The sequence below is a fragment of the Panthera uncia genome, chromosome D1 (assembly GCF_023721935.1).
Source record: "Panthera uncia isolate 11264 chromosome D1, Puncia_PCG_1.0, whole genome shotgun sequence".
NCBI lineage: Eukaryota > Metazoa > Chordata > Mammalia > Carnivora > Felidae > Panthera > Panthera uncia.
Window position 1 is genome coordinate 84,838,698 of NC_064808.1, and position 15,511 is coordinate 84,854,208.

The window sequence follows — 15,511 nt, forward strand, 5'->3', positions numbered from 1 at the left end:
CAAGCCAGACATGGTACAAAAGATGCATGCTGGGTCTCACATACCTCCTCTGGATGGGAGGATCATTCAGTATTGCCTGTATATTACGATAACCTCTCTCACCCTCACAACTGCCACTTAGCCACTTTGCCCCCAGGATTGTTATATGACAATAAGGGGGGTCAAGGGTGTTCAGTGCCTTCACCTCCCTCCACAAAGATTGCTACAAGGGAAAAACACCCACTCTCTGTCAGTCATCTGTACCCCAAGGACTAAGTATTAGACCATAGAGATAACCCAAAATGTCAGGAACCCATGTCACAATAAGGGCCTCCAGAGAGGGAAGCGAATTTGCTATACTTACATTCCTCAATGGGGGATCTCAGACCGGGGAGGGATGCAAGACAGGGCCCTTCAAAAGGTTATAAAGGACACTGGGAGAGGGTAATATAAGCCATAAAGGTGACCACTCCCCTGGCAGCCTACCAAGGTTTGAAACTTTCAGCCCTCAATCAGATGCTTACCAATTCCCCACTCCAGCATTGGGCCAACACTACACTACAACTCCTCCATAAAATAGATAAGCACACCCAAACCTGCTAGATGTGCTTGCCCCTCAGCTGGAGGGCTTACTTAGCCACTCCTATCCCTTTGACCTGGAAAGCTCCTGAAAATCTCAAAACCAACATCTCTGTCTTAATTGGACCCCTGGCCCCTGGGATCCATCTCACAAATGCCAACAATCTGTACATTCCCTGAAGGTATGAACAGTACCTCTCTATATGGAAGAAATAGAACCTTAAAGAGGAATATAACCCTATGTTCAACCCCTGGTGTGTTCTGTTTTCTAATTTGGCCTACCGATGCTTAAAGGTCAACTGGACTCAGACATGTTATTCCGCCTTCCTAACCCCAGAGATATCTGTGTACACTGAAGATCAGTTCCTAACAGCTTTTAGCCCCAAGTTTGGGCTAAACAGGCAATCCTGCTACCCGTTCTGATAGGAGCAGGAATTGTGACAGGAATAGGAACCAGAATAGGGGGCATAGGTTCATCTGTAGGACTAGACCATAGACTATCTCAAGAGCTAAATGAAGACATGGAATGGGTGGCAGATCCTCTGGTAACCTTACAAAGCCAAATAAATTCTCTGGTGGCAGAAAAAGGAGGGACTTGCATCTTCCTGGGGAGGAATGTTGCTATTTCATAAACCAGTCAGGAATAGTTACAACTAAGTTTAAGGAACTTAAGGAACAAATTCAACATAGACAACAGGAAAGTATCAATCAATAGTAAGGGTGGGATCTCACAGATTGGGCATCCTGGCTTCCTGCCCTCTCCATAATTTTACTTGTATCCATCGGCCCCTGTATACTGAATGCCATGGTATGTTTTATTAAAAACACTGTTGCTCGCCAAACTACTGCATGTATCTTAGCCTTCCGAGGGTACCAACCTGTAAAACTAAAAGGTGATGCCTACTAAAATTTTTTTTAAAGGCATCAAAGGTGGGGGCAGAATGTTGGAGTAGTGAATACAGTACTGCACCAAAGATGGCCAATGGGGCTAAAATAAGCTCTGGTCTCTAGCTTAGAGACCCCTCCTCTGGGTTCTTCCTTTGTTTGCTGTGCACACAAAAACCCCCACAGATATGGAAGCTGACGACCATAAATTACCCTCCCCACTTGTATTCGGTGCTCAGATCTTTGGAGAAACGGTCTCTTCTGAGCCCACCGGTGTTAAATAAATCTCTGATCCACCAAGATCTCTGCGTGCCACTTGGTTTTTCTGCCAGCATTCCAGCCTGGTTCCATAACAGTCTGGGACAGGGCTTAGAGAAATAAAATGAGTGTAAGCAAGAGTGATACCCTAGTAAGTACCCATGTGGTCATACCAGCTTGTGCAGCCCTGTATACAAGCTCAACCACTTATAACATGATGAAGTCCTGGTGTGGGCTACAAATAGGGCAGGCAAGAATCCAGGCTACGCTCCTAGCTAAAATCTCTGAATTTTCCCTAAACTGCTTGGGATGGCATTATTATTTCCTTAGTGGATATTATTTTTCAACTCTGGGAAAACTGAGAATTAAGAATAGAAATGTTTAAAAGAATCAGACTCAGAACATTAATATTTATGCATTAAGAGTAAACTTGTGCCTATTTGGTAGTATAAGTATTTGTAATATTCAAGAGAAGTTGTTTGGCCTATTATAAAATATACCTACATTGGGGCACCTGAGTGGCTCAGTTGGTTAAGCATCCATCTCCTGATTTTGGCTCAGGTCATGATCTCATGGTTCATGGAATAGAGCCCCAAGTCACTATCAGGGCAGAACCTGTTTGGGATTCTCTCTCTCCCTCTCTCTCTGCCCCTCCCCTGCTTCCGTGTGAGTGCACAGACACATGCATTCTGTCCCTCCCTCTCAAAATAAATAAACATAAAAAATTAATAAAAAAAACAAAGATACCTCTGAATAATAATTTCTGTACATGAAATACTTTCTGTTCCTGAGGGCAAAAAAAAAAAAAATCTCCCATTTGGGGAAAAAAATGAAATCTTAAGAAAGAAATCAGAATAAATAAAGCACATACTGAACTGAAAGAGAAGAGGGCCTGAATCCAGCTTGCTGATCTACCTCTTGGCTGCTCTCAATGTCAAGCTGATGCACATCCCAACACCACTGCCACCCTCTCCCCACTTATATTTGGCTTACATCTACCCAATGGGGAGAGAAGGTGTGTATCACAGGGCAGGTCAAGGGGGGGGAGGGGGGAGGAACACACCAAGAAATGTAACAATAATCAATTTTGAATTCATATAGAAGTCTGAGGTTGTATAATAATCTCTGAGAACTTAGAAAAAGTACATAAGTTCTCTGAGGTAGTTTCTTCTTTTCTAAAGTGGAATTTTTTAAATGCCTATGCCAAGGGTTATTAAGAAAAGTATATCCTGGGGTGCCTGGGTGGCTCAGTCAGTTGAGCATCTGACTTCAGCTCAGGTCATGATCTCAGAGTTTGTGGGATCAAGCCCCGCATCAGGCTTTGTGCTTACAGCTCAGAGCCTGGAGCCTGCTTCACGTTCTATGTCTCCCTTCCTCTCTTCCCATTCCCTACTCATGCTGTCTCTCTCTCCAAAATAAATAAACATTTAAAAACATTAAGAAAACTATATCCTGTATTTTCTTAACTTCCACCACTAGCCACTGGGAGTATGGTTGTGAACAAGACACAAATAGATAAAATGATGATTGTGCTTATGATTAGTGCTCAGTCAATGGCTGCTACACCTGCAGCTCATCATCACATGGAGAAAATCAACACTGCCATTGAAGTCAGAAAGATCTAGGTTACAGCTCAGCAATGCTACTTATTAGTCATGGAACTGTGGCCTCTGAGCCTCAGTTTCCTCTTCTGCAAATAAGGACAATTGACTGCAATACAAAGTAGTTGAGGGAATCAAACGAGATGGTGTGTTTGTAATAACATCTGGCACAGTGCCCAATGTATATAGGAAATTCTCGCTGTATTGTATATCATACAGGTGTGTGGCAGGTGGCAAGTTTCTCCTACCCCACTGTATTGAACAAAAACCCCAAGTACAGGGTGAACCTCAGGTCAATGTCTTGTTGACCTCCAGGGATAGAGAGAATTTTGGAATTGATATTGTCCAGGAAGCCTGGCATTCTCTCCTGTACCCATGGCCCCAAATGAACCTGAAGAGCCAAGTCATTAGGCTGGAACAGTTAGACAAACATCTGGTTCCAGTCAAAGTTTCTCTTCATTTCACCTCTTTACAAGTTCGTATAAAACAGTACATCTTGGGGCGCCTGGGTGGCTCAGTCGGTTAAGTGTCCGACTTCGGCTCAGGTCATGATCTCACGGTCCGTGAGTTCGAGCCCCGTGTCGGGCTCTGTGCTAACAGCTCAGAGCCTGGAGCCTGTTTCAGATTCTGTGTCTCCCTCTCTCTCTCTGACCCTCCCCCGTTCATGCTCTGTCTCTCTCTGTCTCAAAAATAAATAAACATTTTTTTAAAAAATTTAAAAAAAAAACGCTATATCTTACCTGCCCACTGCTAACCCCAGCTTTTTTTCTTCCAAAATTTCCTGGTGGAGATACTGTCTGTGACCTCACATTGCACTCATTTTTCTAGGCACCTATGTAATTTCACACACCAAATTCAAGAGCCTTCTAGTGGCCTAATAGTGATGGGTCTTTAAGAGTGGTGTCTTAAAAAAAAAGAGTGGCTGGTCAGTCTAGAATTCACACCAAACCCCTAGCAAGATGCTCCTAATATCAACAAGATACTCCCCAGTAAAGATACTTCTTTTTAGAGCTTCCACAAGCTCTCAACTTGTAAAAGCACAAGCTTCTCACCCAAGTAGCTAAAGTTTGAGCCCTGGGATTCTTAGAGCAACATTCTCAACAGTCCTTTGTGCCAGAAACATATTGCTGTGTTCCCCTGGTGGGAGGTATAGGGGAGGAAAGCTTTCCCTTTCTTCCCTTGTAGGTTCTTTGGCTGGTCTAATAATTAAATTAGCATAACACAGATTAATAGGAGAAAAACAAATTTAATTTTCTACATCCAGAAACCCTGAAGCTATGAGGCTCAAAGAAAGTGAAGCAACTGAGGTTTATATGCCATCCTAAGCTAAGGAGAAGGGGGAAGGAATCTTGAGCTTCAAAGGGAAAGAAGACAATTCACAGGAAGGTGGGAAGAGCAAATGTTTGGTGGGAAAAAAAAGTTTATTGTGCCATGCACAGACAATAGAACACAGAGAGGAATCTGACCAAACAGACCCCTTCCCCCTACCCCAGTCTACCACACCTAGCCCAACCTTGAGGTTATCTCTGGTGATAGCCTTCTTTGGGACCAGATCCCCTAACTAAATTCTTTTAGGCAGTTAAGGGAGAGGTATAAAGCTCTTCCTGAGTCCTTTGGGCCTTGATTGTCATAAGCTTGAAATAATCCACATGCCAAAGTGGCACATTCTCAGGTGGCTTGCCTTGAACCCCCTGTCAAAAGCAAACCCCAGAGGTGCCTGGGTGGATCAGTCAAGAAAGCATCCAACTTTGGCTCAGATCACCATCTCATGATTTGTAAGTTTGAGCTCCACATCAGGCTCTGTGCTGACAGCTCAGAGCCTGGAATGTGCTTTGAATTCTGTGTCTCCCTCTCTCCTGCCTCTCTCTCTCTCTCTCTTAAAAATAAATAAACATTTTTTAACTGTTTAATTATCTTTTAAAGATATCTTTTAAAAATCTTAAAAAGAAAAAATCAAGCCCTCAAATCATGGAATATTTAGACTGTGGCTACCCTATCAGGTTTCTATTCTTTTCCTCTCCTATTTTCCCCCCTTATACACAAAAGGAGTGATCCAATCATATATCCAGAAAGGCTGTCCTGACACCTGAACCCTCTGAGCCAGGAAACTATTTCTTCTGCCCAGAGAGAGGGAGAACTTATGATGGATGTTTGTTTTGCTGTCTGCTTCCAATCACCCTTCCAGTAATGATACCTGGAATTTCCTCTGAGGAAACCCCTTTCCTTTCTCAGTCCAGATGCTTGGATCTGTCATGTTCAGCCTGGAGAAGAAAAGCCTTAGTCAGTGTGGGGTTCCATAACAAAATGCCATAGATTGGGGGGCTTAAGCAACAAGAAATTATTTCTTACCATCTAGAGGCTGGGAAGCCCAAGATGAAGGTGCTAACCAACTTGGTTCCCCGTGAGGCCTCTCTTCTTGGCTTGTAGATAGATGGCTGCCTTCTGACTACATCCTTATTTGACAGAAAGAGAAAGCTCTCTTATAAAGGCATTAATCTCATCACAAGAACCCTATCCTCATACATCACACTGGAGGGTGGAGTGTCAACATATGCATTGATGGTGAGGAGAAACAACTGAGTCCCCAGCAGAGAGCTTCACACTTCCCAGCCCTGGACCCTGGCCCAGGGACAAACAGAGAACATAAACAGAAGCAGTGAGGCCAAGGCCTTGCTTCTTTCTGGATGACTGAAACCTCAGACAAGGAGGCCTGAGCTGTAGGTGGGCAACTTGACATCACGTAGAAGACAGAAAAGCTGACAGAAAAAAAGAACAGGTCCTAAAGACACCTGGCCTGAAGCCAGACATACCTTACCCTTCTGTATGCTTTAAATTTTGTAAGGCAATGGGGCACCTGGGTGGCTCAGTCGGTTGAGCTTCCGACTTCAGCTCAGGTCAAGATCTCATGGTCTGTGAGTTCGAGCCCCGCGTCTGGCTCTGTGCTGACAGCTCAGAGCCTGGAGCCTGTTGCAGATTCTGTGTCTCCCTCTCTCTCTGACCCTCCCCCACTCATGCTCTGTCTCTCTCTGTCTCAAAAATAAATGAACATTTAAAAAATTAAAAATAAATTTTGTAAGGCAAAATAATTCCTCTCAGCTTAGGCAATTTATTTGGTAAACTGTTATTACTTGCAACCAAAAAAGTCCTAACTTCTGCAGACCTATACCAATTCATCCAGTGGTGTGCTCAAGAGAACTCACGAGAACCAGTTGTTACAGTTTTAGGAATCATGCAGACCGGGTGTCAAGCACGGCCATTATTAATCATTAAATCATGCAAACTTACGAACAAATCAGTAATATTGTTAAAAGGTAATAAATATTCAAAAACTATCACTTCCTAATAGGTTTACATTTACTTGTGCTTGGAGGTTATTTCCATCTATGTGTGTGTGTGGTGGAAAACCTGTAGAGGGGTGTGCTGCTGCGCCCCTCTTCCCAACTCTGTATTCAATGGTGTCACTCTGGAAGCTCGAAATCAACAAGGCAGAAGTATTTTCACCACAAAAATTGACAAACACTGCAAATCATGGCCTGATTTATTGGTTTGTTGATTGCCTGGACTTAAGAAAATAGTGGAGAGCGTGTCAATAATGTAGATTAGATTGAAAGTCGTTAAATTGTAGCCAGAACAAAAACTTGGGGAACATTATTCCAGTATTTTAAAATTATTATTTGATTGAGCAAAGAATATTTGCAGCCACTAACATGACCTGGCACCACTGTGCTAGTCCTCGGAGGTCAAAATGAGCAGGACACAGACAGCCCTGTGCTCAGGGAGTTCAGAGCTCAGGGTGATTTGTTCGAAGCCAAGTATCACAGAAGAGACAGCAGTAAAAGACATTGCATCTGTCATCAAGAAGTGTATAATTTAATTGTAAAGACAAGCCCAGCACACAGAAAATACACAAGAGTCTCTAAGTCAGGGATGACAAATATCTATTATGCATGCTGCCACCTCCCTGTCTACACCTATGTGAATAAGTGCTGGCACTCTGCCTTGAGCCAGGATGTGGCTCCAGCATCCTGCCCAAGAGAGCACTCCAGGCAGCCACTGCTGGGCTCACCATGGGTGCCATTCCACAGGAGTACAAACCATGGGACATCCCAGTTTACACATTTAGAGTAGAGACCAGCTGGAACTATAGTACCTAAGAAAGGCTTCATGAAAAAGAAATTTGAAAAGGGTCTTGAACATGAATAGACACTTCTCTAAAGAAGACATCCAGATGGCCAACAGGCACATGAAAAGATGCTCAATGTCACTCCTCATCAGGGAAATACAAATCAAAAACCACACTGAGATATCACCTCACGCCAGTCAGGGTGGCTAAAATGAACAAATCAGGAGACTATAGAGGCTGGAGAGGATGTGGAGAAAGAGGAACCCTCTTGTACTGTTGGTGGGAATGCAAATGGGTGCAGCCACTCTGGAAAACAGTGTGGAGGTTCCTCAAAAAATTAAAAATAGATCTACCCTATGACCCAGCAATAGCACTGCTAGGAATTTACCTAAGGGATACAGGAGTGCTGATGCATAAGGACACTTGTACCCCAATGTTTATAGCAGCACTTTCAACAATAGCCAAATTGTGGAAAGAGTCTAAATGTCCATCAACTGATGAATGGATAAAGAAATTGTGGTTTATATATACAATGGAATACTACTTGGCAATGAGAAAGAATGAAATCATGCCATTTGCAGCATCGTAGATGGAACTGGAGAGTGTTATGCTAAGTGAAATAAGTCACACAGAGAAAGACACATACCATACGTTTTCACTCTTATGTGGATCCTGAGAAACTTAACAGAAGACCATGGGGGAGGGGAAGGGGAAAAAAAAGTTAGAAAGGGAGGGAGGCAAACCATAAGAGACTCTTTTTTTTTTTAACGTTTATTTATTTTTGAGACAGAGAGAGACAGAGCATGAACGGGGGAGGAGCAGAGAGAGAGGGAGACACAGAATCGGAAGCAGGCTCCAGGCTCTGAGCCATCAGTCCAGAGCCCGACGTGGGGCTCAAACTCACTGACCGCGAGATCGTGACCTGAGCTGAAGTCGGACGCTTAACCGACTGAGCCACCCAGGCGCCCCTAAGAGACTCTTAAAAACTGAGAATAAACTGAGGGTTGATGGGGGATGGCAGAGAGGAGAAAATGGGTGATGGGCATTGAGGAGGGCACCTGTTGGGATGAGCACTGGGTGTTGTATGGAAACCAATTTGACAATAAATTTCATATTAAAAAAAAAGAAAATAAAGGGGTCTTGAAGAACGTGTTGTACGGAAACCAATTTGACAATAAATTTCATATTAAAAAAAAAAAAGAAGAAAAGAAAAGAAAGGGGTCTTGAAGAACAGGTCCCACCCCAGGTCGACTGAATTAGAAACTCTGAAAGTGGCCCCAGGATTCTCATTTTGACAAGCCTCCAGGTGGTTCTTACTGACGTGTGAGAACCACTGAACTATGCCCTGTTTCTTCTCCAGCTGCTTTCTCTCACGTGTCACTCAGGTGGATCCTTACAACTTCACCATGCAGTAAGTAGGCAAGCCAGAACATTTACCCTCTTTATACAGGTGAGAAGCAGTTCAAAGACATTACGGGACTTACCCAGGACCACACTGCTGATGTGCAGCAGAGCCTGGGCTTCAGCCAGATCTCCCCAGCTGCCCGAGCAGTGTTATTTCCATCAGCCCTAGGGTAAGAGCATAGTGATAGCATGATTCCCTCCAGCCCCCAGCCTCCTAATTTCCTCTCTCACCTTCCCAAGGAGTTGGCCAGCTTCCTGACAACAGGCTGTGAAGAAAAGCCCTATGGGGTGATGACAGCTGCCTGACAGAACAAGGTGATAGGGCTTGGTGCAGGGGGGGGGGGGCACCATGCTCATACCTGCAAGGATCGAAAGTGAACTTCAAAGCCAGCACCACCCAGCCAGGCCCAGGCATCCAAAAGCTTCAATTCATCAGATGCCACAGTTCAGAGCTGGCTGCTAATGGCAAGAATGTGGAAACTCAGCCTCCAATGAACACCAGGAACAGAGCCATGAGAGTTGGTCCAGGATTCAGCTCTTTGTGCCAAGCACTCTTAGGCAGAAATGATCAGGTTTAAAGAACTATCTCCAGTCCAAGGCCAAGCTGGCAGGTCAGCCTGGGGGAGTGGAAAGGGCATCATCTCTGAAGTCCCACATGCCTGGGTTTAAAATCAGTTCCACTGTTTACAAGGTGTGCAGAGAAGACCCCCTTACTTTCTCCAAGGCAATCTCTTCCTATGCAAAATGGGGATGCTAATACCCACAGTTTGTGTGAAGGAAGTGAAATAACATGCAAAAGTGCTGGCAGAAGTCTTGGTCATTTCCTTCCCTCCTTCTTCCCTTTGGGAGTCTTCTTCCTCCATCTCCACGGATCCTGAGAAGGGGATGCCAAGCTGCTAATGAACCAGGCTAAAGGGGAACAACTCTGCCTAAAGCAGAAGACAACCTCTAAAAGTACCTTCTAGCATTAGATCATAAATCTGTCTTGTGTTGAAACTGTATTCATGGGCTGTTAGCTCTGTTAGGAGTGTATCTTACTGGCTTTATCCAGCATTCAGCACTCAGTATGCACAATAAAGAGCTGCTTTGTAACTTATGCAATATTGGACATGAAGAAATTAATCAGGACTTCTCCAGAATTCTCCAATCATCTGAAATGAATCTGTAATTCTCAGCAATTAGTAATTCTCTGGCAAACTACATCCATATGCCAAATCCAGCCACCTGCCTATTTTTATAAAGTTTTATTGGAACACAGCCATGCTCATTTATCCACATGTTATCTATGGTGGCTTTCACACTACAAAGGCAGGGTTGGAATGCAAGGACTGAAATATTTACCATCTAGCCATTTATGGAAAACTACCAACCCCTGCTCCAAAAGAAGCATAGATAAATTGAACTGTTGCAGTTCAAGCTCTCCAAGAAGTAGACTGTGAGAAAGAGTTCAGGGTTCAGGATGTTAAGTAGGGGATGCCTCTGGGATCCACACATCTGGAGCAGAGAGAAAGGTAGCAGAAGTGGGCACAGAGAGAAATCCAACTGCAATATGGGTCCAGCAGCCTCAGCTGACTCCAGAAGGAACACAGGAGCAAATAACCCTTCAGAGTTGGCCTGAATGGGCCCAAGTAGCTGCACTTTTACCCTCTGCCTTAATTGGTCATTGGAAGTGGGCTATCCCCAGGAATGATGTGCCTTTGGGTGAGGCAGCTGTCAAAGGGGCTGACTGCTCAAGGTTGTCTACTGACATCAATCCTAGAACCAAGGGTAACAAATCCTCCCCCCAAGGAAACCTTAGGGGCATATCTTCATGCCCAGCACAGCCACCCAAGCTTTTTTTTTTTTTTAATATGGAACACTTCACAAATTTACATCTCATCCTTGTGCAAGGCCATGCTAATATTCTCTGTATTGTTCCAATGTTAGTAAATGTGCTGTTGAAGCGAGAACCACCCAAGTTTTTTTTAAGTTTTCCTCCCATTTACAATTGTACCAAAAACTGTAAGATACCCAGGAATAACCCTAACCAAAGAGGTAAAAGATATGTGTGTTTAAAACTATAGAAAAGTTATGAAAGAAACTGATGAGGACACAAAGAAATGGAAAAACATTCCTTGCTCATGGATTGGAAGAACAAATATTGTTAAAACGTCGATACTACCCAAAAGCAATCTACAAATTCAAAGCAATCCATATCAAAATAACATCACCTGTCTTCACAGAGCTAGAATAAACCATTCTAAAATTTGTATGGAACCAGAAAAGACCCCAAATAGCCAAAGTAATGTTGAAAAGGAAAACCAAAGCTGGAGGCATCACAATTCCAGACTCTAAGCTGTATTACAAAGCTGTAATCATCAAGAGAGTGTGTGTGCACAAACACACACACACATAGATCAATGGAATAGAATAGAGAACCCAGAAATGGACCCACAAATGTATGGCCAGCTAATCTTCAACAAAGCAGGAAAGAACATCGAATGGAAAAAAAAAAAACCATCTCTTCAGCAAATGGTGCTGGGAAAACTGAACAGCTACATGCAGAAGAATTAGACTAGACCATTTTCTTACACCGTACACAAATATAAATTTAAAATGGATGAAGAACCTGAATGTGAAGCAGGAAACCATTAAAATCCAACAGGAAAAAAGAGACAGAAGTCTTTTTGACCTCAGCCACAGCAACTTCTTACTAGACATGTCTCTGCAGGCATGGGAAACAAAAGCAAAAATGAACTATTGCAACTTCATCAAGATGAAAAGCTTCTACACAGCAAACAATCAGCAAAACTAGAAGGCAACTGACAGAATGGAAGAGGATATTTGCAAATGACATATCAGAAAAAGAGTTAGTACCCAAAATCTATAAAGAACTTATCAAACTCAATACCCCAAAACAAACAATACAGTGAAGAACCATCTATGGATATGGGGGTGTCATCAGTGAGATACAAAGTCAAAGTGATCACAGGATTTCCAGAATAATAACTAAAATATCACCTTAAATTTGTCCCTAATAATGTTCTTGAAAAACTTTATGTCCAAAAGTTTTATTGGAAATCATAAATAGAGAAACAGTCTATAAATATCTAAATGCCATTCTCGGGAGAAATGGTCTTTCTATTTCTATCAGAATAGCACCCAGAGTTGCTGACAGAATGGTAAGATCTAAGATAAATAACATATATAAGATATAAAATGTTTTATATAAAAGAGATACAATGAGAGATAAGGTGCAAAATGTTACTACTTATTAGTGCAATAGCACAAGAACAAGAGATTTTGAGTCTACAAACCTAGGCTCAGTTCCCCACCTGCCACTCACTATGCGCAAACCCCTTTACCCTTCTGACATGTTTGCTCATCTATAAGATTGGACTGTGATACTCTACCCACCTCACAGTGTTGTCACAGAATCAGAAGAAATGCTATATGTGAAACAGTGATGAAATCTGAAACGTGATCAAAAAATACTTTTTCCTCTGTCTTCTGTAACACCTCCTTCAATGCTATCTTGAAGTTCTATTCAAAGATTTAATTGATTTAGTTCTTCTTTTTGTCTGGTCTTACCAAGCATATCATCGATATTTTGTCATATGCATAATAGGTATTTACAAATATTTTTTTTTTATTTTTTCTTGATCTACCTACATACACATGCATAAATAAATATACATTCACACACACATATATATACATACAAATACCAGCCTCATATGATATTTCCTTCCCAAGACAAATATCCTAGAGAATAGATAGGCATTGATAGTCGAAACTTTTGACAAAGAATGTTGGAGAAAATATCCGTGAACATTCAAAGTCCCACCTCTTCACAGTCCTGGCCCCACTGACATCACATGAGGTGATGGGAGCCCACTGAATGGCCCAGAACACTGAGGTTTTGTCCCACGATTTCTACTGAGCTATAAATGGCCATGTATACTACAATAAGATCCAGGGATTACCTTCATTCTTTCTTGTGTCTCTGTTGGCACACCTGTTCTGTCAATGAGTCATTATCTTTTCTGCATTTCTTCTTTCTTTCTTTCTTTCTTTCTTTCAAACTACCTCTTCACTCCATGAATACACATAATAATGTATATCGTAATAATATATATCACTTGTTTCTTGGGCTGCATTAGCAAAGGGGAAAAGAGCACCATAGTAATAGGATAACTAGCATTACTCAGGTTCTGCCCACTTCTATTTAATCTGTCAAAAATCTCCATTTTTCATGAAAAGTTCCACACAACTGGTTATGAGAGTTCTTAGAAAGCACTTGTACAGTACCATATTTCCCAGCCCTCTCAATTTCTGTGGGGCACCTTCATTTTCTTTCTCTCCTGCTCTAGGTTTGTAAAACTCCATGAACGTGCCTTGGTCTGCCTGTAGATGTCCAGCAAAGTCCTTCTGGCCCGATGTCATCAATAGGAGGTATATGTCAGTGACACTGAATTCCAACCTGAGGAGAATCCCTCTTCCAAACCTGTTACCAAAGCAGGACTGTCTGCTCCTCCTCAGTTTTTCAAGACTTTCTTCCCAGCCCTCTTTCCATTTCATTTTCTTCATTTTCTCTTTCATTTGCAGTCCCCTCTCCCCTCTCTCCTCTCCTTAGCACTCAGGGGCATGTCCTACAATCGAAGGGACTGGCCCTAGACAGCTGTCTGAGTTTTAAACTCCATTCAATTCAAAGAAGAAACCTCTTCACAGACACCTGTGTCACTGTCAGTGGGCCAGGTGTGTTCACCTGGTCTCCAGCTTCCTGCACAGGAACCTGGGTCCCTGCTGCCACACATACTCACCCAATCAACAAACATTTGTTGAGCAACTATACCGGTGGGCCCAGTGTCAGACAGTGAGCATCTGAATCCCTGAGGGGGCATGTCTTTGCCTTAGAGGTCATGTCTTTATACTCTGAGGCCTCTTCCTTTACCTAGGCATTCAATCATTCAATGAGTATATTTGGCAGCTACTAGGAAGGAGACATTAAGCCCTCTGTGGTAAAAGATGAATAGAATACAGCAGCTGTTGCCTTCACAGGGCTCATAATCTAGAGCAGATATAGGAAGTTCACAAATAACCATAATACAAAGTAAAATACAGTAAGTGCTACAAGAGAGATACAAAGTATTTCTGGTATTCAGAAAAAGAAGAGTGTGTTTATTAAGCACTTTCTCTTGCCCAGGCATGATCTCTACATCCCAGAGAGAGGGGGGCAGAGAAGAGTGTGTTTATTGTTGTTGTTGTCGTGTATGTGTGTGTGTGTGTGTGTAAGGGTATTTATAATATCCATATTATAAATACATAATAGTGTATATATTTTTTCCATTTGAAATTTATTACCCCCCCCCCCAATTTTATAGGTGAGCATCTCCATCTCAAAATGACTCAGTAACTTGTTTGGAAAGGGATCTTTGTCAACGGGAACATCTGGAAAGGTTTTTTTTTTTTAATTTTTTAAATGTTTATTTTGAGAGAGAGAGAACATGAGTGAGGGAGGAGCAGAGAGAGAGAGGGAGACACAGAATCCAAACCAGGCTCCAGGCTCTGAGCTGTCAGCACAGAGCCCGACACAGGGTTTGAACCCATGAACCGTGAGATCATGACCTGAGCAGAAGTCAGACACTTAACTGACTGAGCCATCCAGGTGCCTCGGAAGCACCTGGAAAGTTTTAATGAAAGAAGTCTCATCTCAGCTGGTTATTAAAGGTTTGGTAGAGTTTTAATTCATATTTATCATTTTTGGTACAAAAGTAGTACATTTTCATCATGGAGATTTAAAAAATATAGAAAAGCACAAACATGCAAGTTGGGGGTGGGGAGAGGCCATAAATCCCACCACCTCAATGTAAAAGTACTAACAACCTTTTGGTGCATGTCCTTATAAACATTTTTCTACTAATCGTCGCTTCTAAAAGAACAATCTGGACTACACTGTTTAGTCCCTGCATTCTTATGACATTTCACTTGATCTTCACAATAGCCCTGCAAAGTGAGAAGTGTTACAATCCCATTTTTTAAGAATAGCTTGAAAGACAGGGACTTTAAGCTTGTCCAAGTCATGTGACATAGCCCAAAGGCACATCCCGAATGTCTTTCTCCAGAGTCCACTCTCAGCTTCCTCCAGCCATCTCCCAGCCCAGAGCTGCACCATAGAGATGGCTTGGCATGGAAGAGAAAGGAAGGAATCACTGGGAGGGATTTATCTTAATGCAGGACTTAGTGACTGCTTCCATATAGGGCATAAAGGAAGGGGAGGAATTTTTAAATGGCACTAATTTTTGCAGCCTGGGTAGCTGGAAGAAGGCTGATCACATAAATTATACCAATTTCATAACCTGCTCAATAATACATGTAACCTCTACTAGGCAGAAATATTTCCTCGATTCAGACTCACCCCTAACTCAGACAGAGCTCTAGGCACCATGTACCAGTGAGGTCTCATCAACTCTGTAATCCAGGTCCCTAAGGAGAATTGGCTCTGGCTGAAAATCTTGTGGGAGGCAGCATGTGGGCCAGAGCACCTCATTTGTGCATGCCCAGGCCTACCCACACTGTGTTTTCCCACGGTGGCTTCTCTGCAACCAACAGAGCATCTGGAACAGACTCCAAGCTAAAGTGCAATTAAGCAGAATGGTCCCCTCCCCGCTCCACATCAAGTGGACTTCAATTCTGTCCTAGC

The 15,511-nt window shown here is 42.7% G+C and overlaps 1 long non-coding RNA gene and 1 other non-coding gene across 2 annotated transcripts in view; both read right to left on the minus strand.

Moving 5' to 3' along the window:
- Positions 1 to 4,143: 4,143 nt before the first annotated feature.
- Positions 4,144 to 15,511, minus strand: part of LOC125938853 (uncharacterized) — a 28,975-nt gene continuing 17,607 nt past the window's right edge. Inside the window, exons 2-3 of the long non-coding RNA XR_007462837.1 lie at positions 5,652 to 5,755; positions 4,144 to 5,563 (exon numbers count right to left, since the gene is read on the minus strand). This is a non-coding gene — a long non-coding RNA (uncharacterized LOC125938853). The remainder of the gene's footprint in view (positions 5,564 to 5,651; positions 5,756 to 15,511) is intronic.
- On the minus strand, positions 10,674 to 10,779 carry LOC125917268 (U6 spliceosomal RNA). Its single transcript, XR_007456131.1, has one exon. It is a non-coding gene; the product is annotated as a U6 spliceosomal RNA (small nuclear RNA).